General features: G+C 43.6%; 1 protein-coding gene across 2 annotated transcripts in view; it reads left to right on the top strand.

Annotated features, from left to right (window-relative positions):
• The first annotated feature begins 1065 nt into the window (after positions 1 to 1065).
• The window catches only part of HDAC5 (histone deacetylase 5), a 168768-nt gene continuing 145707 nt past the window's right edge, over positions 1066 to 24126 (top strand). Inside the window, exon 1 of one of the 2 annotated variants that reach the window (XM_082271251.1) lies at positions 1066 to 1087. The gene's annotated coding sequence lies outside the window, so the exon portion shown is untranslated. Of the gene's footprint in view, positions 1088 to 8505; positions 8845 to 24126 lie in introns of those variants that run through there. The other variant, XM_082271250.1, reaches the window with a different exon arrangement.

The raw sequence follows: 24126 nt of genomic DNA, 5'->3' as shown, positions 1-24126 counted from the left end.
GGACATTCTTCCCACTGACCACCAATGTAAGGAGCATTCTTCCCACTGACCCCCAAGTTAAGGTACATTCTTCCCACTGACCACCAATGTAAGGGACATTCTTCCTACTGACCACCAATGTACGGACTATTCCTCCCACTAACCACCAATGTAAGGGACATTCTTCCCACTGACCACCAATGTAAGGGACATTCTTCCCACTGACCACCAATGTAAGGGACATTCTTCCCACTGACCACCAATGTAAGGGACAGTCTTCCACTGACCACAAATGTAAGGGGAATTGTTCCCATTGACCAACCATGTAAGGAATATTTTTCCCACTGACCACCAATGTGAGGGGCATTCTTCTTACTGACCACCAATGAAAGCGGCATTCTTCCCACTGACCTCCAATGTAAAGGCCACTCTTTTCATTGATCACCAACGTAAGAGCCACTTTTTCCATTGACAACCAATGTAAAGGCCACTTTTTCCATTGATCACCAATGTAGGGGGCATTTTCCTACTGACCCTCAATGAATTATTTTTCAGGGGTTCCTGTAGACCTGACAACTATTCCCAGGGTCCCCCTGATATAAAAAGGTTGGGAAGGGCCGGTCTATCATATGACATAGCGTGCCGTGTTGCGCACCGTAAGGCTAATCTATATACAGAAGATTCAGAAGGGCATCCATCACCTTTGCAAAAATGTGGCCATGCGTCTCACCATTCATTGGCCAGTAACTGTGCAACGCTAACAAAGCGGGGCAGAACGTCAATTCCCATAGGCACTTGGTGTCTTTTGTGTACTGAGCTTTGCAGGGCATCGGTGGGGTGGTTGGGGTAATCAGTAGGGCTCACCCCTTTTTTGCTATCTACAGACCCCTTGTATAGACCTACAAATGAGGTTTTTGGAAATTGTCAGCCGAGTTTCTCCTGTGATCCCCCCTTACAGGCACGGCCCTCCTCCTTTTCCACATTCCCTCCTTTTCCAGAAGGATTGGGTGTTTCATGAGAAGAGAGAAATACTGCTGGGGTTACCATGGCAACCGGCTCTCGGACTCAGCAAGTTCCCAGAACCTTCGGCGGTGGGATAGACAAGACTGTGAGTGAAAATAGTATAAGAGCGAAAAGGGGAGGAGGGGAGGAGGGGGGGGGGGTAATGCTTAAAAAAGAACGTTAGAATTCTGGCGTCAATCTGGTAGAATATTTATGTCGAACGTGTAAAAAAGCGCGAGCTCTTCAGAACGAAGGCGGCTCTCTAGAATATTAATAGGTGTCTGGTGGATGGTGAGCATTACCCCACAGCAGCCAATCGGCTTTTGGCTTTGAAAAGCCTAGCCTGTCTTAACAATAAAAGATGATCGGTGATTGGCTGCTGTGATTGGGGCTCATTTACACAGCATAGGCTTACACACAGAAGGATTGTTTTCTGCGGTGTCACCGAGCACCAAGGCTGCCTTTACATCAAAGCTTTTCATGGACGCGCAAAATCGTGCCACGCGCATGCACGTTTTTTTGCGCATTGATGCACCTTAGGCATAGCGCAGACCGTCCAAAATGCAGTAAAGAAGCTCATGTGTCTTTTTGAACTTCGAGTGTTTTTAACAGGGCGTTTTTGCTTGTTTTGCCGTGTTTACCGTCAATGAATGGCACATAAGCGCAACACATGGGGTGCTTTTTGTTTGACAAACGCATGCAGAATCGCATGGCTTTGCACGTTCATGAAATACTATAGTGTAAAAGCAGACTTAGGGCCTGTTTACACTAGTAGTGGCGGGGCGGTAAAACCAGGCTGTTGAGCTGCGTTTCTACCACCCCTAAGCTGCTTTACAGCCATATCAGGAAATGCATCCCCGTTGCGTTTGGTGGGCACTACCACCTGCTGAATACGACATATTCGAGTTGACGGGGCTTCTCTGCAACCTTGATTTGAAGTGCGGTAATCTGGCATTTAGGAGGTTAAAATCAGCGGTATGGAGGCGATACAACACCTTCTCACCGTCCGTCAAATACTCTCTAAAGAGCAATCTGAATGCAGATTGCTCGTCAAAGAGCAACGCAAGTGTAAACTAGCCCCCCGCAACCTCGCACCTCCAAATTTACATGGCATTTGGAGGATTAAGCTAATATTGCCGTGGCCACAATGCTTTACTTTTACCTCGCCATGTTGGGTATGACAGGCGGCACCACCCGTCAGACTCGTCCATTGAAGTCAATAGGAACTGCTTGTCAAACGCAGTGCGGTAGTTCAATGTGACCCCATTGGGCTTAAAGAAAATCCTTCCAGGGATCGAAAAACAGCTTTACTTTTAACTTGCTACGTTGGGTATGACAGGTGGCACCACCCGTCAGACTCGTCCATTGAAGTCAATAGGAACTGCTTGTCAAACGCGGTGCGGTAGTTCAATGTGACCCCATTGGGCTTAAAGAAAATCCTTCCAGGGATCGAAAAACAGCTTTACTTTTAACTTGCTACGTTGGGTATGACAGGTGGCACCACCCGTCAGACTCGTTCATTGAAGTCAATAGGAACTGCTTGTCAAACGCGGTGCGGTAGTTCAATGTGACCCCATTGGGCTTAAAGAAAATTCTTCTAGGGATCGAAAAACAGGTGTGTAGAAGGCACCACTGTAAGCTGTCAACCGCGGTCTATAAAGCAAATCCATCACGGAGGGTGAAAATGTCTGGTGCCCGTGTGAGTGAGGTTCTAAAGAAGAGCCGGAAGACTGAAGAAAAGAGCAGGTTGTACGCCCGCACCCATCATCTACAAACCGCCTTTAGCTGGAGAAGGTTCCCAATGATTGTTGGGTAATTGATGGGGGTTGCATTGTGTGTCATGGCTACTTTGTTGCCTGGATCCTTGAAAACAATGTTTTTTGAGACAATTCTCCTTCCCTGATAAGGGCACAAAAATCATCATGACACTTTTTGTGGCAGTCAATAATCAATAATTGCCATAATCAATGAGCTCAGCACCATTCATCCCCCTGTTGGGTGTACCGTCTTCAGCACATGGGGTCTCCAGACTACGGCCCAGGGGCCACATGCGGCCCTCTACAGGCTTTCATTCAGCCCACAGTGAGGGTTATTGGTGTGCCCTCATTCTGCACAGATGAAGGATTCAGGAAAGCAGAGGCTGTCTATAGTTTCTGCTTGAGGGCCGGTTCACACCACCTGCAGTGCACTGCGGTTTTTTATTTTCTGCATCAAAAACGCATGGACAGCAGACTACATGAATCCCAATAGCATAGTTCACACCAGTGCAGTGCGTTCCAATGCAGCCAATAAAGGTAGAACATGCTTTCTGTTTCTGCAAAGAACTGTATTGGAATGCAGCAAGGGAGGACTCTAATAGGGACCCTGACATAAGGGGGGGATCGATAGGATATCTGATGGAAATAGGACTCCAATAAGGGTCCCTGATATAAGGGAGGGCTCTAATGGGGACCCTGGTTAAAGGGGGGACCCTGATGTAGGGGGAAAGCTAAAGGCGATCCTAATGTAAGGGAGGACTCTAATGGGGACCCTCATGTAAGGGAGGACTCTAATGGGGACCCTCATGAAAGGGGAGACTCTAATGGTGACCCTGTCATAAGGCAGGACTCTATTGGTGACCTGATGTAAGGGAGGACTCGAATGGGGATCCTGATGTATAAGGAACTCTGACGGGGACCCTGATGTAAGGGAAGACTCTGATGGGGACCCTGATGTAAGGGGGGCCTCTAATGGGGACCCTGATGTAAGGGGGGACTCTAATAGTGACACTGTTGTAAGGGAGGACTCTGATGGTGACCCTGATGCAAGGGGAACTCTAATGGAGACGCTGATGTAAGGGAGGACTCTAATGGGGACCCTGATGCAAGGGGAACTCTGGTGGAGACCCTGATGTAAGGGAGGACTCTAATGGGGACCCTGATGTAAGGTAGGACTTGAATGGGAACCTGATTTAAGGGAGGACTCTAATGAGGACCCTGATGCAAGGGAGGACTCTGATGGAGACCCTGATGTAAGGGGAACCCTGATGTAAGGGGTGACTTTTAAGGGGACAATCATGTAAGGGAGGACTCTAATAGGGACCCTGATGTAAGGGAGAACTCTGATGGAGACCCTGATGTAAGGGAGGACTCTAAAGGCACCCTTAATGTAAGGGAGGACTCTGATGGGGACCCTGATGTAGATGTAGGGGATGACTCTAATCGAGACCCTAATGTAAGGGGGGGGGCTCTAGTGGGGACCCTGATGTAAGGGGAGACTCTAATGGGGACACTGATGTAAGGGGAACCCTGATGGGGACCCTGATGTAAGGGAGCACTTTAAAAATGACCCTGATGTAAGGGGGGACTCCAATGGGGACCCTGATGTAGGGGATCACTCTGATGGAGACTCTTATGTAAGGGAGCCTCTAATAGGGACCCTGATGTAGGGGATCACTCTGATGGAGACTCTTATTTAAGGGAGCCTCTAATGGAGACCCTGATGTAAGAGGGGAGGGGGTGACCCTAATGGAGACCTTGATGTAAGGGGAAACCTGATGGGGACCCTGATGTAAGGGAGGACTCTAATGGTGCCCTTGACGTAAGGGGGGCTCTAATGGGGACCCTGATATAAGGGGATTCCTGATGGGGACCCTGATGTAAGGGGGGACTCTAATGGGGACCCTGATGTAAGGGAGGACTCTAAAGGCGACCTTGATGCAAGGGAGGACTCTAATGGGGACCCTGATGTAAGGAGGAGCTCTAATGGGGACCCTGATGTAAGGGGGACCCTGATGTAAGGGAGGACTCTGATGGAGACCCTGGTATAAGGGGGGACTCTAACGTGCACACTGATCTAAGGGGAACCCTGATAGGGATCCTAGAGTAAGGGGGGACTATAATGGGAACCCTGATGTAAGGGAGGACCTTGCTGTAAGGGAGGACTCTGATGGAGACCCTGATGTAAGGGGGGGACTCTAATGGGGACACTGATGTAAGGGGAACCCTGATGGGGACACTGATGTAAGGGGGGGTCTAATGGGGACCCTGATGTAAGAGAGGACTCTGATGGAAACCCTGATGTAAGGGGAACCCCTAATTGGGACCCTGAATTACGGGGGGACTCTAATGGGGACCCTATTGTAAGGGGAACTCTGATGTAAGGGGTGACTCTATAATAGAAAAAGGGTTTGTTGTATGGGCGCTTCCGTGGAATACAGCAGGCTTTAGGTGAGACACTGCACTTTGGCAGCACTGGAGAGGAGACACTTTCGGAGTGACTCTATAATAGACACTGATGTAAGGGAGGACTCTAAAGGAGATCCTGGTGTAAGGGAGAACTCTAACAGGGACCCTGATGTCCCCATTATATTATCATCCACCACTCTGTAGTGTGGGGGGTGACCTCAACAATCCATTCAGTTCATACCCAATCCAGCACAGCACTTGACCATACACTATACAATCTGATTGCATCATCTCTGTACATTGTTTAGATTTACCAAAACAATGTAATATGAGGACAAACCTCAACCATCCAATTCATTCCTATCCATCAGACAGGCCCCTGTACTACATAGTTGATGGTAGATCTAAAGAAGATTGTACAATCAGATTGTATAGGTCATGGTCACCTTAACACCGTACGAGATTACACAGGAGAAAACCGAGCTGTGATTGGTCCCCTGTGGTTGCGTCTTCTCACTAATGATCCTCTCCCCTGTGTATGGAGTGTTGGTTTAATGGGTCGTCGGCTATAGATTCTCATGGAGGGAGATTGATCAGAAAAGAAATCGATTATTTATTGAATCATGTATGGCCATTATTAGATCTACCAACAGTTATGTAGTAGAAGGGCTTTCCTGACGAATTGATTGGATAGATTCGGTAGGTCCTTATACTTCGTAAACCAAAATCGGATTGTACAAGGATTGCATGGTCACATTGTAACCTGTATGGTGAGCCAGAATTCAGGCGCCCCCCAGTGCCTAATGTATGAAAGTGTATTTAGCTGAACAGCTCCGCCCACACCAAAGCCCAGCCGTCTAACTGAATTCCAAGTGTGTTTGGCAACCATAAAGGAGATTGTACAATCAGATTGTATGTATGTGGCCACTATAAAGGAGATTGTACAATCAAATTGTATGTGTGTGGCCACCATAAAGGAGATTGTACAGCCTGATTGTATGTGTGTTGCCAATATAAAAGAGATTTTAAAATCAGATTGTATGTGCGTGGCTAATATAAAGGAGATTGTACAATCAGATTGTATGTATGTGCCATGAATAAAGGAGATTGTACAATCAGATTATATAGTGTGTGGCAAAATTAAAGGAGATTGTTCAATCAAATTGTATGCGTGTAGCCGCTATAAGGGAGATTGTACAATCCGATTGTATAGTGTGTGACCAATTTAAAGGAGATCGTACAATGAAATTGTATGTATGTGGCCGTTATAAAGGGGATTCTACAATCAGATTGTATGTGTGTGGCTGCCATAAAGGAGATTGTACAATCAGATTGTATGTATGTGCCATAAATAAAGGAGATTGTACAATCAGATTGTGTGCGTGTAGCCGCCATAAAGAAGGTTGTACAATCAGATTGTACAGTGTGTGCCCACCAAAAAAAAGATTGTATGTGTGTGGGCAATATAAAGAAGGTTGTACAATCAGATTGTATGTGTGTAGGAGATTGTACAATCAGATTGTATGTGTGTAGGAGATTGTACAATCAGATTGTAGGTGATTGTACAATCAGATTGTATGTGTGTAGGAGATTGTACAATCAGATTGTATGTGTGTAGGAGATTGTACAATCAGATTGTATGTGTGTAGGAGATTGTACAATCAGATTGTATGTGTGGAGGAGATTGTACAATCAGATTGTATGTGTGTAGGAGATTGTACAATCAGATTGTAGGTGATTGTACAATCAGATTGTATGTGTGTAGGAGTTTGTACAATCAGATTGTATGTGTGTAGGAGATTGTACAATCAGATTGTATGTGTGGAGGAGATTGTACAATCAGATTGTATGTGTGGAGGAGATTGTACAATCAGATTGTATGTGTGGAGGAGATTGTACAATCAGATTGTATGTGTGTAGGAGATTGTACAATCAGATTGTATGTGTGTAGGAGATTGTACAATCAGATTGTATGTGTGGAGGAGATTGTACAATCAGATTGTATGTGTGTAGGAGATTGTACAATCAGATTGTAGGTGATTGTACAATCAGATTGTATGTGTGTAGGAGTTTGTACAATCAGATTGTATGTGTGTAGGAGATTGTACAATCAGATTGTATGTGTGGAGGAGATTGTACAATCAGATTGTATGTGTGGAGGAGATTGTACAATCAGATTGTATGTGTGGAGGAGATTGTACAATCAGATTGTATGTGTGTAGGAGATTGTACAATCAGATTGTATGTGTGTAGGAGATTGTACAATCAGATTGTATGTGTGGAGGAGATTGTACAATCAGATTGTATGTGTGTAGGAGATTGTACAATCAGATTGTAGGTGATTGTACAATCAGATTGTATGTGTGTAGGAGTTTGTACAATCAGATTGTATGTGTGTAGGAGATTGTACAATCAGATTGTATGTGTGGAGGAGATTGTACAATCAGATTGTATGTGTGGAGGAGATTGTACAATCAGATTGTATGTGTGGAGGAGATTGTACAATCAGATTGTATGTGTGGAGGAGATTGTACAATCAGATTGTATGTGTGGAGGAGATTGTACAATCAGATTGTATGTGTGTAGGAGATTGTACAATCAGATTGTATGTGTGTAGGAGATTGTACAATCAGATTGTATGTGTGGAGGAGATTGTACAATCAGATTGTATGTGTGTAGGAGATTGTACAATCAGATTGTAGGTGATTGTACAATCAGATTGTATGTGTGTAGGAGTTTGTACAATCAGATTGTATGTGTGTAGGAGATTGTACAATCAGATTGTATGTGTGGAGGAGATTGTACAATCAGATTGTATGTGTGGAGGAGATTGTACAATCAGATTGTATGTGTGGAGGAGATTGTACAATCAGATTGTATGTGTGTAGGAGATTGTACAATCAGATTGTATGTGTGGAGGAGATTGTACAATCAGATTGTATGTGTGTAGGAGATTGTACAATCAGATTGTAGGTGATTGTACAATCAGATTGTATGTGTGTAGGAGTTTGTACAATCAGATTGTATGTGTGTAGGAGATTGTACAATCAGATTGTATGTGTGGAGGAGATTGTACAATCAGATTGTATGTGTGGAGGAGATTGTACAATCAGATTGTATGTGTGGAGGAGATGGTGGATCGCCGGCTCAGGGCACAGAAATTCTGCCTTAAAGGCGCAGCCACCTCTGTGTGCAGCCTGAGCCAGCAGCAGCAGCTGGGGGGTGCGGCTCCTTTAAAGGGATGCAGGCTTTTTATCCCAGTGGCCCCGCCCCTCATTTACAAGTCAGGCCCTTCCAGTGACAGGCTATTTTTAGGCCAGGGAGTCACGTGACCTGGGAAGGGGGGGGTGACGTCACTGAATGTTGTTGTTGGTGGAGAGACTACAGAATCGAAAAGGGAGAGACTGCAAGGAAGGCAGAGAGACAGCAGGGAAGAGGATGGATGGACAGGGATGAGGCCAGACAGTCAGGGGCCCTTCTATGACAATCTGATGTCCCAGGCTATGGACACTGAGCCCAGACAGACAGAAGAGACAGACGTCCTCTGACTACAACAAGAGACCTCCCTCTACCCACCAGGAGAAAGACCAGACATCCTGATCACCGGTCACTTGGTGGATGAGACCAACTGGGAGAGACCCCAAATCCCGAGACGTCCCCTCACCTGACCGCCTCGGAGACATCAGACACAGCTCAGGTAGGTAGCACCTGTTATGCAGGCGATGGAGAACTCATTCTTCTCTTGTTTGCTGAATGTTTTTGTTTTCTATTACGTTTTATGTCTTCCCTTATTGTCACTCATGGATCTCATTCCTGAAATATTTGGTAGAACGAGAGGGATTTTCTGCAACCGAGGATCAACCGGGGTCTTAGGACTTTTCATTTCCACTCTTTTATTCCTAATATGCTTTTATTTTTAGTAATCAGCCTTTCCTTTATAAACGTGTGACGGGTAATAGAAGCAGAATGATGAATAGTGCGCTTTACCTACAGTACCCACAGTACCGACAGTACCTACAGCACCTACAGCACCTACAGTACCTACAGTACCTACAGTACCTACAATACCTACAGTACCGACAGCACCTACAGCACCTACAGTACCCACAGTACCGACAGCACCTACAGCACCTACAGCACCTACAGCACCTACAGCACCTACAGTACAGACAGTACCCACAGTACCTACAGCACCTACAGCACCCACAGTACCTACAGCACCTACAGTACCCACAGTACCTACAATACCTACAGCACCCACAGTACCTACAGCACCTACAGCACCTACAGTACCCACAGTACCCACAGTACCTACAATACCTACAGCACCCACAGTACCCACAGTACCTACAGCACCTACAATACCCACAGCACCTACAGTACCTACAATACCTACAGTACCTACATACAGTACCTACAGCACCTACAGTACCCACAGTACCTAAAGCACCTACAGTACCTACATACAGTACCTACAGCACCTACAGCACCCACAGTACCCACAGTACCTACAGTACCCACAGTACCTACAGCACCTACAGCACCCACAGTACCCACAGTACCTACAGCACCTACAGTACCTACAGCACCTACAGCACCTACAGTACCCACAGTACCTACAGCACCCACAGTACCTACAGTACCTACAGTACCCACAGCACCTACAGTACCTACAGCACCTACAGCACCTACAGTACCCACAGTACCTACAGTACCTACAGCACCTACAGCACCTACAGCACCTACAGCACCCACAGTACCTACAGTACCTACAGCACCTACAGTACCTACAGCACCTACAGCACCTACAGTACCCACAGTACCTACAGCACCCACAGTACCTACAGTACCTACAGTACCCACAGCACCTACAGTACCTACAGCACCTACAGCACCTACAGTACCCACAGTACCTACAGTACCTACAGCACCTACAGCACCTACAGCACCTACAGCACCCACAGTACCTACAGTACCTACAGCACCTACAGTACCTACAGCACCTACAGCACCTACAGTACCCACAGTACCTACAGCACCCACAGTACCTACAGTACCTACAGTACCCACAGTACCTACAGCACCCACATCACCCACAGTACCCACAGTACCTACAATACCTACAGCACCCACAGTACCTACAGCACCTACAATACCTACAGTACCTACATACAGTACCTACAGCACCTAGAGTACCCACAGTACCCACAGTACCTAAAGCACCTACAGTACCGACCACCTTCCCCGGGATTGAATGAAAATGGAGAATTGGCAGATGTGATATCAAAGATGATCCAGTGTGGAAATTTGACCAGATACCACCAGAGATTGTTCTCTTGTATCTGATCATTTTTCCTTTGAATTTGGGATTGAAGATGTGATTGAATATGGATGAATAATGACCGTACGTGTTCAGATTTCTGTACAATTACATATAAGTACATGGGGGGCTTACCGTAGTAGGCATTATTACCAACCAGCAAGATGACCCAGTGCTGAAACTTGACCAGATGCCATCTGAAATTGTTTCTGTTGTATCTGATCATTTTTCCTTTGAATTTGGAATTGAAGATGTGATTGAATAAATAATGACCATATGTGTTCAGATTTCTGTACAGTTACATATAAGTATATGGGGTCTTAGTAGATTGGCTACTAACTAGCAAAATTACCCAGTGCTAAAGCTTGAGCAGATACCCCCAGAGATTCTTCTGTTGTATCTCATCATTTTTCTTTTGAATTTGGGATTGAAGATGTGATTGAATGTGGATGAATAATGACCATACATGTTCAGATTCCATTACAATTACATACAAGTACATGGGGTCTTAGTAGGCATGATCACCAACCAGCAAGATGACCCAGTGCTGAAACTTGACTAGATAGCACCAGAATATGTTCTGTTATATCTGATCATTTTTCCTTTGAATTTGGGATTGAAGATGTGATTGCAAAAGAATGAATAATGACCGTACGTGTTCAGATTTCTGTACAATTACATGGGGTCTTACCGTAGTAGGCATGATTACCGACTAGCAATATGACCCAGTGCTGAAACTTGACCAGATGCCATCTGTAATTGTTTCTGTTGTATCTGATCATTTTTCTTTTGAATTTGGGATTGAAGATGTAGTTGAAGAAGGATGAATAATGACCGTACGTGTTCAGATTTCTGTACAATTACATATAAGTACATGGGATCTTAGTAGGCATTATTACCAACCAGCAAGATGACCCAGTGCTAAAACTTGTCAAGATGCCACCTGAAATTGCTATGTTGTATCTGATCATTTTTCTTTTGAATAAATAATGACCATACGTGTTCAGATTTCTGTACAGTTACATACAAGTACATGGGGTCTTAGTAGACATGGCTACAAACTAGCAAGATTACCCACTGCTAAAACATGACCAGATGCCACCTGAAATTGCTCCGTTGTATCTGATCATTTTTATTTTGAATTTGGGATTGAAGATATGATTGAATATGGATGAATAATGGCCGTACGTGTTCAGATTTCTGTACAATTACATATAAGTATATGGGGTCTTAGTAGATTGGCTACTAACTAGCAAAATTACCCAGTGCTAAAGCTTGAGCAGATACCCCCATAGATTGTTCTGTTGCATCTGATTGTTTTTCTTTTGAATTTGGGATTGAAGATATGATTGAATATGGATGAATAATGACTGTACGTGTTCAGATTTCATTACAATTACATATAAGTACATGGGGTCTTAGTACGCATGATCACCAACCAGCAAGATGACCCAGTGCTGAAACTTGGCTAGATAGCACCAGAATTTGTTCTGTTGCATCTGATCAGTTTTCCTTTGAATCTGGGATTGAAGATGTGATTGAATACAGATGAGTAATGACCGTACGTATTCAGATTTCTGTACAATTACATATGAGTACATGGGATCTTAGTAGGCATGATTACCAACCAACAAGATGACCCAGTGCTGAAACTTGACCAGATGCCACCTGAAAATGTTGCATCTGATCATTTTTCTTTTGAATTTGGGATCAAAGATGTTGTTGAAGGATGAACAATGACCGTACATGTTCAGATTTCTGTACAATTACATACAAGTACATGGGGTCTTAGTAGGCACGATCACCAACCAGCAAGATGACCCAGTGCTAAAACTTGACCAGATGCCACCTGAAATTGCTCTGTTGCATCTGATTGTTTTTCTTTTGAATCTGGGATTGAAGATATAATTGAATGTGGATGAATAATGACCATACGTGTTCAGATTCCATTACAATTACATATAAGTACATGGGGTCTTAGTAGGCATGATCACCAACCAGCAAGATGACCCAGTGCTGAAACGTGACTAGATAGCAACCACCAGAATTTGTTCTGTTGCATCTGATCAGTTTTCCTTTGAATTTGGGATTGAGGATGTGATTGAATATGGATGAGTAATGACCGTACGTGTTCAGATTTCTGTACAATGACATACAAGTACATGGGGTCTTAGTAGGCATGATTACCGACCATAAAAACCAAAAAGTGCAGCGCTAAAATCAGTATACAATAATATAGCTGAAAAGCTCATATAAAGAAAACCAAAAAAGGGAGAGGGGATATTGTCCAAATGAATAGTCCCAATATTAAGTGCAGAGATGTGAATCCACGTGCAAAATAACTTTCTTCCAGTGACACCAGGGAAAAGTGTAGGAAGGGGACACCCTTGTGCTCAGGTATAACAAGCAGCTTACCGAAATTCCGTGGCTGCTCAATTTAATGAGACAGCCTCTCCCAGCTAGTAATAAACCAGTAGGTCAACCGATATCAAGCTCAGGTGCTTCCAAAGACTCCAAAAGCCGAAAGCCGTTTCCGGTGTGTTGTTAAACCGATCACATTAGTATGTGGCACACTTGGAACTTCTCATATACTCCATTGAACGTAAAGCCATAATTTAAAAGACAAAAACAGGCATGTAGTATGTGCCGGTCATGGATCTAACCGCGGCGTCCCGCAAGTCTCCAGATCAGCATATGGATAAACAGCCGGCTCCGTTGGGGGGCGTGTGGACGTTTACGTCTGGGATTGCCAACGTTTCGTCATAAGAAAGATTATGATGAAACGACGAGCAGGATGACCCAGTGCTGAAACTTGACCAGACACCACCTGAAATTGCTCTGTTGTATCTGATCGTTTTTCTTTTGAATTTGGGATTGAAGATGTAGTTGAAGGATGAACAATGACCGTACGTGTTCAGAGTTCCTATAATTACATGGGGTCTTAGTAGGCATGGTTACCAAGTAGCAGCATAACCCAGTGTTGAAACTTGACCAGATACAGCAAAAATGTTTCTGTTGCATCTGATCATTTTTCTTTTGAATTTGGGATTGAGGATGTGATTGAATATGGATAAATAATGACTGTACGTGTTCAGATTCCATTACAATTACATATGAGTGCATGGGATCTTAGTAGGCATGATCACCAACCAGCAAGATGACCCAGTGCTGAAACTTGAGCAGATACAACCAGAAATTGCTCTGTTACATCTGATTTTTTTCCTTTGAATTTTGGATTGAAGATGTAGTTAAAGAAGGATGAACAATGACCGTACGTGTTCAGATTTCTGTACAATAACATATACAGTAAGTACATGGGATCTTAGTAGGCATGGCTATCAACCAGCAAGATGACCCAGTGCTGAAGGTTGACCAGACACCACCTGAAATTGTTCTGGTGCATCTGATCATTTTTCTTTTTAATTTGGGATTGAAGATATGGTTGAATATGGATGAATAATGACCATACGTGTTCAGAGTTCCTTACAATTACATAGAAGTACATGGGGCCTTAGTAGGCATGGCTACCAACCAGCAAGATGATCCACTGCTGAAACTTGAACAGATACAACCAGAAATTGTTCTGTTGCATCCTATCATTTTTCTTTTCAATTTGGGATTGAAGATGTAATGAATAAGGATGAATAATGACCGTACGTGTTCAGATTTCCATACAGTTACATATAATTACAATAACAATTTCCTTACAATAACACATAGGTAAATAGACACGACTACCAACCAGCAAGATGACCCATGTTGGAACTTGACCAGATGCAACACAGAATATACAGTGCCTTGCAAAAGTATTCGGCCCCCTTGAACTTTGCGACCTTTTGCCACATTTCAGGCTTCAAACATAAAGATATAAAACTGTAATTTTTTGTGAAGAATCAACAACAAGTAGGACACAATCATGAAGTGGAACAAAATTTATTGGATATTTCAAACTTTTTAACAAATAAAAAACTGAAAAATTGGGCGTGCAATATTATTCAGCCCTTTTACTTTCAGTGCAACAAACTCTCCCCAGAAGTTCAGTGAGGATCTCTGAATGATCCAATGTTGACCTAAATGACTAATGATGATAAATAGAATCCACCTGTGTGTAATCAAGTCTCCGTATAAATGCACCTGCACTGTGATAGTCTCAGAGGTCCGTTTAAAGCGCAGAGAGCATCATGAAGAACAAGGAACACACCAGGCAGGTCCGAGATACTGTTGGGGAGAAGTTTAAAGCGGGATTTGGATACAAAAAGATTTCCCAAGCTTTAAACATCCCAAGGAGCACTGTGCAAGCGATAATATTGAAATGGAAGGAGTATCAGACCACTGCAAATCTACAAAGACCTGGCCGTCCCTCTAAACTTTCATCTCATACAAGGAGAAGACTGATCAGAGATGCAGCCAAGAGGCCCATGATCACTCTGGATGATCTGCAGAGATCTACAGCTGAGGTGGGAGACTCTGTCCATAGGACAACAATCAGTCGTATACTGCACAAATCTGGCCTTTATGGAAGAGTGGCAAGAAGAAAGCCATTTCTTAAAGATATCCATAAAAAGTGTTGTTTAAAGTTTGCCACAAGCCACCTGGGAGACACACCAAACATGTGGAAGGTGCTCTGGTCAGATGAACCCAAAATCAAACTTTTTGGTAACAATGCAAAACGTTATGTTTGGCGTAAAAGCAACACAGCTCATCACCCTGAACACACCATCCCCACTGTCAAACATGGTGGTGGCAGCATCATGGTTTGGGCCTGCTTTTCTTCAGCAGGGACAGGGAAGATGGTTAAAATTGATGGGAAGATGGATGGAGCCAAATACAGGACCATTCTGGAAGAAAACCTGATGGAGTCTGCAAAAGACCTGAGACTGGGACGGAGATTTGTCTTCCAACAAGACAATGATCCAAAACATAAAGCAAAATCTACAATGGAATGGTTCACAAATAAGCATATCCAGGTGTTAGAATGGCCAAGTCAAAGTCCAGACCTGAATCCAATCGAGAATCTGTGGAAAGAACTGAAAACTGCTGTTCACAAACGCTCTCCATCCAACCTCACTGAGCTCGAGCTGTTTTGCAAGGAGGAATGGGCAAAAATTTCAGTCTCTCGAAGTGCAAAACTGATAGAGACGTACCCCAAGCGACTTACAGCTGTAATCGCAGCAAAAGGTGGCGCTACAAAGTATTAACTTAAGGGGGCTGAATAATTTTGCACACCCAATTTTTCAGTTTTGAAATATCCGATAAATTTCGTTCCACTTGATGATTGTGTCCCACTTGTTGTTGATTCTTCACAAAAAATTACAGTTTTATATCCTTATGTTTGAAGCCTGAAATGTGGCAAAAGGTCGCAAAGGTCAAGGGGGCCGAATACTTTCGCAAGGCGCTGTATATTGTGTTATATGGGAAAAAAATGATTGGGGGGGGGGGGTGGTGACACCATGTTTTACCGCACCAGGTGACACCAACCCTAGTGACGCCACTACCCTGGTACAGATTATTGAGTGGAAGTTTGAAATACTGTATATCTTACCTCAGGAACAGGGACTTTATTGCTTGACTGCTTTAGAAGAGTAGTTGGATGTGCGGGGGTGGGGTAATACTGGCATTGGTCCAGGCTCATGGTTCCTGGTGGATTTTGGTTTAATAGGTGATGGACCTACATAAATATCCCTTGGTTTTGAGAAAATGAATTATGGATAGTTTAGATACAAAACGGCAGAATAAAACTTTTGTAAGTTAAGGAGCTGTGAATGAGTTTGTTATCATGAATATCAATTAAAGTGGTTGTAAACCTCAGACATGAAATATAAACAAAGCCTATCCCTCTATTGCGTATACTTTTCTCAATCGAGAGCACTAAGTGTCATTTCTGTCTGCTGCCCCCTTTCTCTGCTATCAGCAAAAATCACTACTGACAATATTTCCTGACACCAAGAGAAAAATGGTGACAGGGGGGATCTCAGCCTCAGGTCTGTTTCTGTGTGCTGTGTGAAGGGGGGGGGGTCCCTTCCTCCAATCAGCTCTCAGAGCTCTCCTCACTGAGCTCTGCAGAGTATAACTTCAGCTCCCCCCCCCCCCTTTTTTTTCTGACGGATAAGCTTATACATTCTGCACTTTGAAAGGCTGTAGAAAAGAGAAGACTGCAGATAAACAGGTACAACTTATGCAGGAGGACTTGTTTCATCTCTGTGTATCACATGAGGGTACTCCCTTCATATGTGTACGGCTTTACAACCACTTTAAAGTAGAATTCTAAATTAAGCAAGGAAATGGAAGAAAGCAATTTGATAACTGAATCAATGTTCCTGTAACTGGTCCCAGTGATATGACCATGATTGGTAGCCTCCATTGTATAATATCATTCCTTTTCCTATCAAAATGAATTCCTTCTTGGGTGGTTATTTCGTTTTACCCCCAAAGCATAGGTCATCACTAATGCATGGCAGCCAATCAGCTTCTAACTTCATCTTGTTCAATTGAGCTTTGTCAATAAAATCTGGAAGCTGATTGCTTTCTATGCAGAGCTGCATTCGAGTTTGCACTCTCCAGTTTTAGTTTATCAACCTCAGTGCCTTGAAAAAATATTCATACCCCTTGAAATTTTCCTCATTTTGTCATGTTACAACCAAAAACGTAAATATATTTTATTTGGATTTTATGTGATAGACCAACACAAAGCGGCACATAATTGTGAATTGAAAGCAAAATGATAAATGGTTTTCACATTTTTTTACAAATAAATATGTGAAAAGTGTGGCGTGCATTTGCATTCAGCCCCCTTTACTCTGATACCCCAAACTAAAATCTAGTGGAACCAATTTCCTTCAGAAGTCACCTGATTAGTAAATCTGTCCACCTGTGTGTAATTTATTTTCAGTATAAATACAGCTGTTCTGTGAAGTCCTCAGAGGTTTGTTAGAGAACCTTAGTGAACAAACAGCATCATGAAGGCTAAGGAACACACCAGACAGGCGATAACCCAAGCTTTGAACACAGTGCCCTCATTCAATCCATCATCCGAATGTTGAAATTAATGGAATGTTCAATCCTTGGAAAGAGTATGGCACAACTGCAAACCTACCAAGATATGGGCAAGGAGAGCATTAATCTGAGAAGCAGCCAAGAGGCCCATGGTAACTCTGGAGGAGCTGCAGAGATCCACAGCTCAGGTGGGAGAATCTGTCCACAGGACAACTATTAGTCGTATACTCTACAAATCTGCCCTTTATGGAAGAGTGGCAAGAAGAAAGCCATTGTTGAAAGAAAGCCATAAGAAGTCCCGTTTGCAGTTTGCGAGAAGCCATGTGGAGGACACAGCAAACGTGGAAAAAAGTGCTCTGGTCAGATGAGACCAAAAGTGAACTTTTTGGTCTAAAAGCAAAACGCGATGTGTGTCGGAAAACTAACACTGCACATCACCCTGAACACACCATCCCCACCGTGAAACATGGTGGTGGTAGCATCATGTTGTGGGGATGCTTTTCGTCAGCAGGGACAGGGAAGCTGGTCAGAGTTGATGGGAAGATGGATGGAGCCAAATGCAGGGCCATCTTAAAAGAAAACCTGTTCGAGTCTGCAAAAGACCTGAGACTGGGGCAGAGGTTCACCTTCTAGCAGGACAACAACCCTAAACATACAGCCAGAGCTACAATGGAATGGTTTAGATAAAAGCCTATTTATGTGTTTGAATGCCCCAGTCAAAATCCAGACTTAAATCCAATAGAGAATCTGTGGTAAGACTTGAAAATTGCTGTTCACAGACGCTCTCCATCCAATCTGACAGATCTTGAGGTATTTTAAAGAGAAGAATGGGCAAAAATTTCACTATCTACAGTGGTGTATTTAGGTTTTGTGCTGCCCTAGGCCTGACATCCCCTAATTTAAATATGACGCAGCCCTTCCTGTAAAGGCCACACCTCTTCCTGTTTATGACCCGCCCTGTCATCTGTAAACCACAGACCACAACACAGTCCATCAGTGCCCATCAGTTTAGCCTCATCAGTTCCCATAAGGTCAGCCTCAGCAGTGCCCATCATCATACCATCATATCATACCAGGAGGTAGCAGTGTGACCGCTTTATGGGGGTGCCAGACTGATTTGCCTCCTGGACTCTGCCCTCCAGCCCAATTCGCCCTATAAGACTGGCACTGTATATACCATTAAAGCATTTTGCTATAGCTGTACGATAAGTGCAAAAAAAACCTATTGGTCCTGCTAGTGAGAAAATAATGTTCTTGGCCTGTTCTGCACTCTGTTATCAGTTACAGAAGAGGAGATAGGGAGGTGTTCTGTAGTCCTAAATTACTTCCAGTCCTAGGGTAAGAAGTGAATTACTGGCAGGATCCTCAGGTGAAAATTAGGAAAAAAAAGCTTGAAAAGAAAAAACGAATGCAGCCACCAAACCCAAGGACTGACAAGCTGCAATATAATATATAGATTGTATTGATAGCCGGGCAAATGGCGTTCTTATGAGGTCAACAAGGCTGCTCCAGTATTTCCATACTACAAGCATGCTTTAATACTGCAAGTGTCACTAAAATAGCTGAAGGTATCATTTATCACTATAGCATTCAGGAACCTAACTAATCTGCTGTTTATGGTAGACTCTTGACATTTACACTTTTTTTTAGTTGCACCATTAATCATGACAAGGAAGCCTATCTAGTCAGTAAGAGCTGGTGTCATCCCATGGGCACAAATCACAAATTGCCTCACGCCTCACTAGATCTCAAAGCATAGATAAGAGAATGAGGTACGTAAGCCTTAAAAATAACGGTTTGCACTGGGGGTCTCCTTTTATTAACATTTGTTGGAGCTGGGTAGGATCATTATTCAAGTTTCTTGCCATTGATTTGCTCCTTATCATCAAACACCAAACCCACTTTGGTTCTGTGGAACCTTGTCTTTATTTTTCCTGGATGGTAAAGAATCCTTAGGTTTCATCAATTGGTGGGGGTAATCAGGGACCCAGAAGTGCTTTGTGTTGGACTTTGATCTAATAGGCCTGTAATCTAAAGCAGTCATTCCTAACCTGGATTCTATGGAACCCTAGGGTTCCTCCAGAGGTTGCTAGGGGTCCATTGAGCTGTAGATGGTCAGCCTTCTATCTGATGGTGTCTACATTCTTCCAGTTCTAACACCACTTGGCTAAGCCAGCTAAATGACCCCAATCATATTTTTTTATTATTGTTTATTTAAATTTATTTTAGCAGGGGTTTTCTGAGACCTGAAAATGTCAAGGGTTCCTCTGGGGGAAAAGCTGATCTAAAGCATCATGGACAATAGGGTGAGAACTTCCATACGCCTCATTTGGTAGGACTTTATTCTAAAGCATAATGGACAACATGGTGAGAACTTCCATATGCCTTGTTTGGTAAGCCTTTAATCTAAAGCATAGAGAAGAGGGGGGGTTTAAATGGGGAGAACTGGGAAGAAGAAGAGTGTATCAGCAAAGGTACCCACCCTTTAAAGTTTTGGGTTTGTAGAAGAATAAGGGCCGGAAACCATATGTACACTGTGGGGTATACGGTTGGATGCTTTTGTTATTTATTTTGTATCTCTTCTTTCCTGTATGCTTATTTCAGGAATACCACATGTGTTTTTTAGTGCCGGTTCACACTGAAGCGGCACGACTTCGGGGGCGACCTGTGAAGTTGCGTGCAGCGCGACTTCGGCACGACTTGCACGGACTTCATAAAATGAATGTCTATGCAAGTTGCTCCAGGTCGCCCCGAAGTAGTACAGGACCCTTTTTCTAAGTCGGAGCGACTTGTGTTGCTCCTATTAGAACGGTTCCTGTAGCAGTCAATGGACCGCGAAGGTGCGTGACTGGTCAGGCTGACCAAGTCGCCTGACAAGCCATACTAGTGTGAATGGTTTATGTCTTTTGTCGTTTAAATATCTAATAAATACTAAACGGAAAAAAAAAGGAATCTTTATGGACAACATGGCGAGAACTTCTATTTACCTTGTTTAGTCAGACTTTAATCTAAAGCAAAATGGACAACATGGAGAACTTCAATACGACTGATTTGGTAGGACTTTAATCTAATTCATAATGGACAAAACATGGTGAGAACTTCCACATGTCTTGTTTGGTAGGACTTTAATCTAAATCATATTGGACAAATCATGGTATGAACTTCCCATTGCCATCCAGTCCCACTGTAGGACTGTAATCTATAGCAAAATAGACAAAGTTGTAAGAACTTCCATACGCCTTGTTTACTAGGACTTTAATCTAAAGCATAATGGACAGCATGGTGAGAACTTCCATACGCTTTGTTTGATAGGACTTTAAAGCATAATGGACAACATGGTGAGAACTTCTATATTTCTTATTTGGTAGAACTTTAATCTAAAGCATAATGGACAATGTGGTGAGAACTTTCATACGCTTGGTTTGATAGGACTTTAATCTAAAGCATGGTGGACAACATGGTGAGAACTTCCATCCACCTTGTTTGTCAGGACTTTAATCCAAAGCAAAATGGACAGCATGGTGAGAATGTCCTTATGACTTGTTTGGTAGGGCTTTATTAAATATAATAGACAAAACATGGTGAGAACTTCCATATGCCTTGTTTGGTAGGACTGTGATCTAAAGCAAAATGGGCAAAATTGTGAGAACTTCCATACACTTTGCTTGATAGGACTTTAAAGCATAATGGACAATATGGTGAGAACTTTGATATGTCTTGGTTGGTAGGACATTTATTCGAAATTATCATGGACTAACCATTGTGAGAACTTCCATATGCCTTGTTTGGTAGGACTTTAATCTAAAGCATCATAGACAACATCGTAAAACTTCCATACACCTTGTTTGATAGAACTTTAATCTAAAGCATCATAGACAACATCGTAAAACTTCCATATGCCTTGTTTGATAGAACTTTAATCTAAAGCATCATAGACAACATGGTGAGAACTTCCATCCACCTTGTTTGGTCGGACTTTAATATAAAGCAAAATGGACAGCATGGTGAGAACTTTCATAGGGCTTGTTTTGTAGGACTTTAATCTTAATCATAATGGACAAAACATGGTGAGAATTTCCAAATGCCTTGTTTGGTAGGACTGTAATCTAAAGCAAAATGGACAACGTTGTGATAACTTCCATACGCCTTTTTTGGTAGGACTTTAATCTAAAGTATAATGGACAACGTGGTGAGAACTTCCATACGCTTTGTTTTACAGGACTTTATGGTATAATGAGCAACATGTTGAGAACTTCCATATGTCTTATTTGGTAGGACTTTAATCTAAAGCATAAAGGACAACGTGGTGAGAATTTCTATACGCTTTGTTTGATAGGACTTTACAGCATAATGGACAACATGGTAAGAACTTCCATATGTCTTGTTTGGTAGGACTTTAATCTAAATCATCATGCACAACATGGTGAGAACTTCCATTCACCTTGTTTGGTAGGACTTTAATCTACAGCAAAATGGACAGCATGGTGAGAACTTCAATGCGACTTGTTTGGTAGGACTTTAATCTAAAGGATAATGGAAAACATGGTGAGAACTTTCATACAGACTGTGGCCAGTAGGAGTAGAAACTGCCCTGGCATCAGTAACAATGCCTCATCATTGGTTTCAGTGAGAGGAATAGTGACCCATCATTGGTATCAGTGAGATGAATAGCGCCCCATCATTGGTGTCAGTAAGAGGAATAGTTCCCCATCATTGGTGTCAGTGGGAGGACTAGTGCCCCCCCCCCCCCCCATTTGTGTCAGTGGGAGGAATAGTGTCCCACCATGTCAGTGGGAGGAATAATTTCCCATCATTGGTGTCAGTTTGGTGTCAGTGGGAGGAATAGCGCCCAATCATTGGTGTCAATAAGAGGCATAGTGCCCCATCATTGGTGTCAGTGGGAGGAATAGCGCCCAATCATTGGTGTCAGTAAGAGGCATAGTGCCCCATCATTGGTGTCAGTGGGAGGAATAGTGCCCCATCATTGTCATTAGTGGGAAAAATAGTGCCCTATCATTGGTGTCAGTGAGAGGAATAGCGACCCATCATTGGTGTCAGTGAGAGGAATAGCGACCCATCATTGGTGTCAGTGAGATGAATAGTGCCCCATCATTGGTGTCAGTGAGAGGAATAGTGACCCATCATTGGTGTCAGTGAGATGAATAGCGCCCCATCATTGGTGTCAGTAATAGGAATAGTGTCCCATCATTGGTATCAGTGGGAGGAATAGCACCCAATCATTGGTGTCAGTAAGAGGAATAGCGCCCCATCATTGGCATCAGTGGGAGGAATAGTGCCCCATCATTGGTGTCAGTGGGAGGAATAGTGTCCCATCATTGGTGTCAGTGGGAGGAATAGTGCCCCATCATTGTCATTAGTGGGAAAAATAGTGCCCTATCATTGGTGTCAGTGAGAGGAATAGCGACCCATCATTGGTGTCAGTGAGATGAATAGTGGCCCATCATTGGTGTCAGTGAGAAGAATAGTGACCCATCATTGGTGTCAGTGAGATGAATAGCGCCCCATCATTGGTGTCAGTAATAGGAATAGTGTCCCATCATTTGTTTCAGTGGGATGAATAGCACCCAATCATTGGTGTAAGTAAGAGGCATAGCGCCCCATCATTGGCATCAGTGGGAGGAATAGTGCCCCATCATTGGTGTCAGTGGGAGGAATAGTGTCCCATCATTGGTGTCAGTGGGAAGAATAGTGTCCCATCATTGGTGTCAGTGGGAAGAATAGTGTCCCATCATTGGTGTCAGTAGGAGGAATAGTGCCCCATCATTGGTGTCAGTGGGAGGAATAGTGTCCCATCATTGGTGTCAGTGGGAGGAATAGTGCCCCATCAGTGGTGTCAGTGACAGGAATTATGCCCCATTGTTAATGTCAGTGGGAGGAACAGTGCCCCAGGGATCCACTGGTCTAGGGGTTTCTTTTTGGGTTTTTTATTTGACTTGGATAGGGATGGGCAGTATGGGATACCCTGGAACTGCGTAACTGAACAATTTGAGAACTGCTTGGCTTCTGGCTGCTCTGTACAAAATTCCGGCTGTATTGCACAACCTCTGGCTGCATTGCACTCTCTTGACTATATTGTACATCTCCTGGCTGTCTTGCACAACTGCTGGCTGTACTGGGAAACCCTCCAGCAGTACTTTACTGCTTCTGGCTGTTTTTCACAGCTCCTCTGAAAAGGGGTTTTAGTTATTCACGCAGCTCCAAGATAGTTGGACTTCCTCCCTCCAACTCCCTTCTTGCTCAGATCGGTCTTTGAACAAGGTTTATCAGTAGCCCCTCCAGCTAAGTCTAGCTGGGACCTCAATGTCTTCACTCTGGCTTCTCTAGATTTCTCTGCCCCAGGGGCAGAGCCCTATGCACAGGGATATCCTCCTGCAGGGCTGGACCCAGAAACCTTGCTTCCTGCTGCCGGGCCTCAGACTGCTTATAGGCTCTCCCTCCACCTTCTGGGCATACCTCGTTCGGGGTTTAGAGTCCCATACATTTTCAGGCTGCCTGTCCTGCTCTCCTCCCACTACAATTCTAGAAGTCTCTAGAAGACAGGGAGAAGTAGCAAAACAGCAGCATGTGAATCACTGAACAGCTCTAAGCAATCAACCTCTGCTTCACTGTTTACAGAGGAGCCAAACTAAATTTACCTAGCAGCCT

This window comes from Pelophylax lessonae (genome assembly GCF_965119305.1).
Source record: "Pelophylax lessonae genome assembly, chromosome: 11".
Classification (NCBI taxonomy): domain Eukaryota; kingdom Metazoa; phylum Chordata; class Amphibia; order Anura; family Ranidae; genus Pelophylax; species Pelophylax lessonae.
The sequence above is the reverse complement of the archived record's forward strand: the minus strand, read 5'-3'. Positions and strand labels throughout refer to the sequence as shown.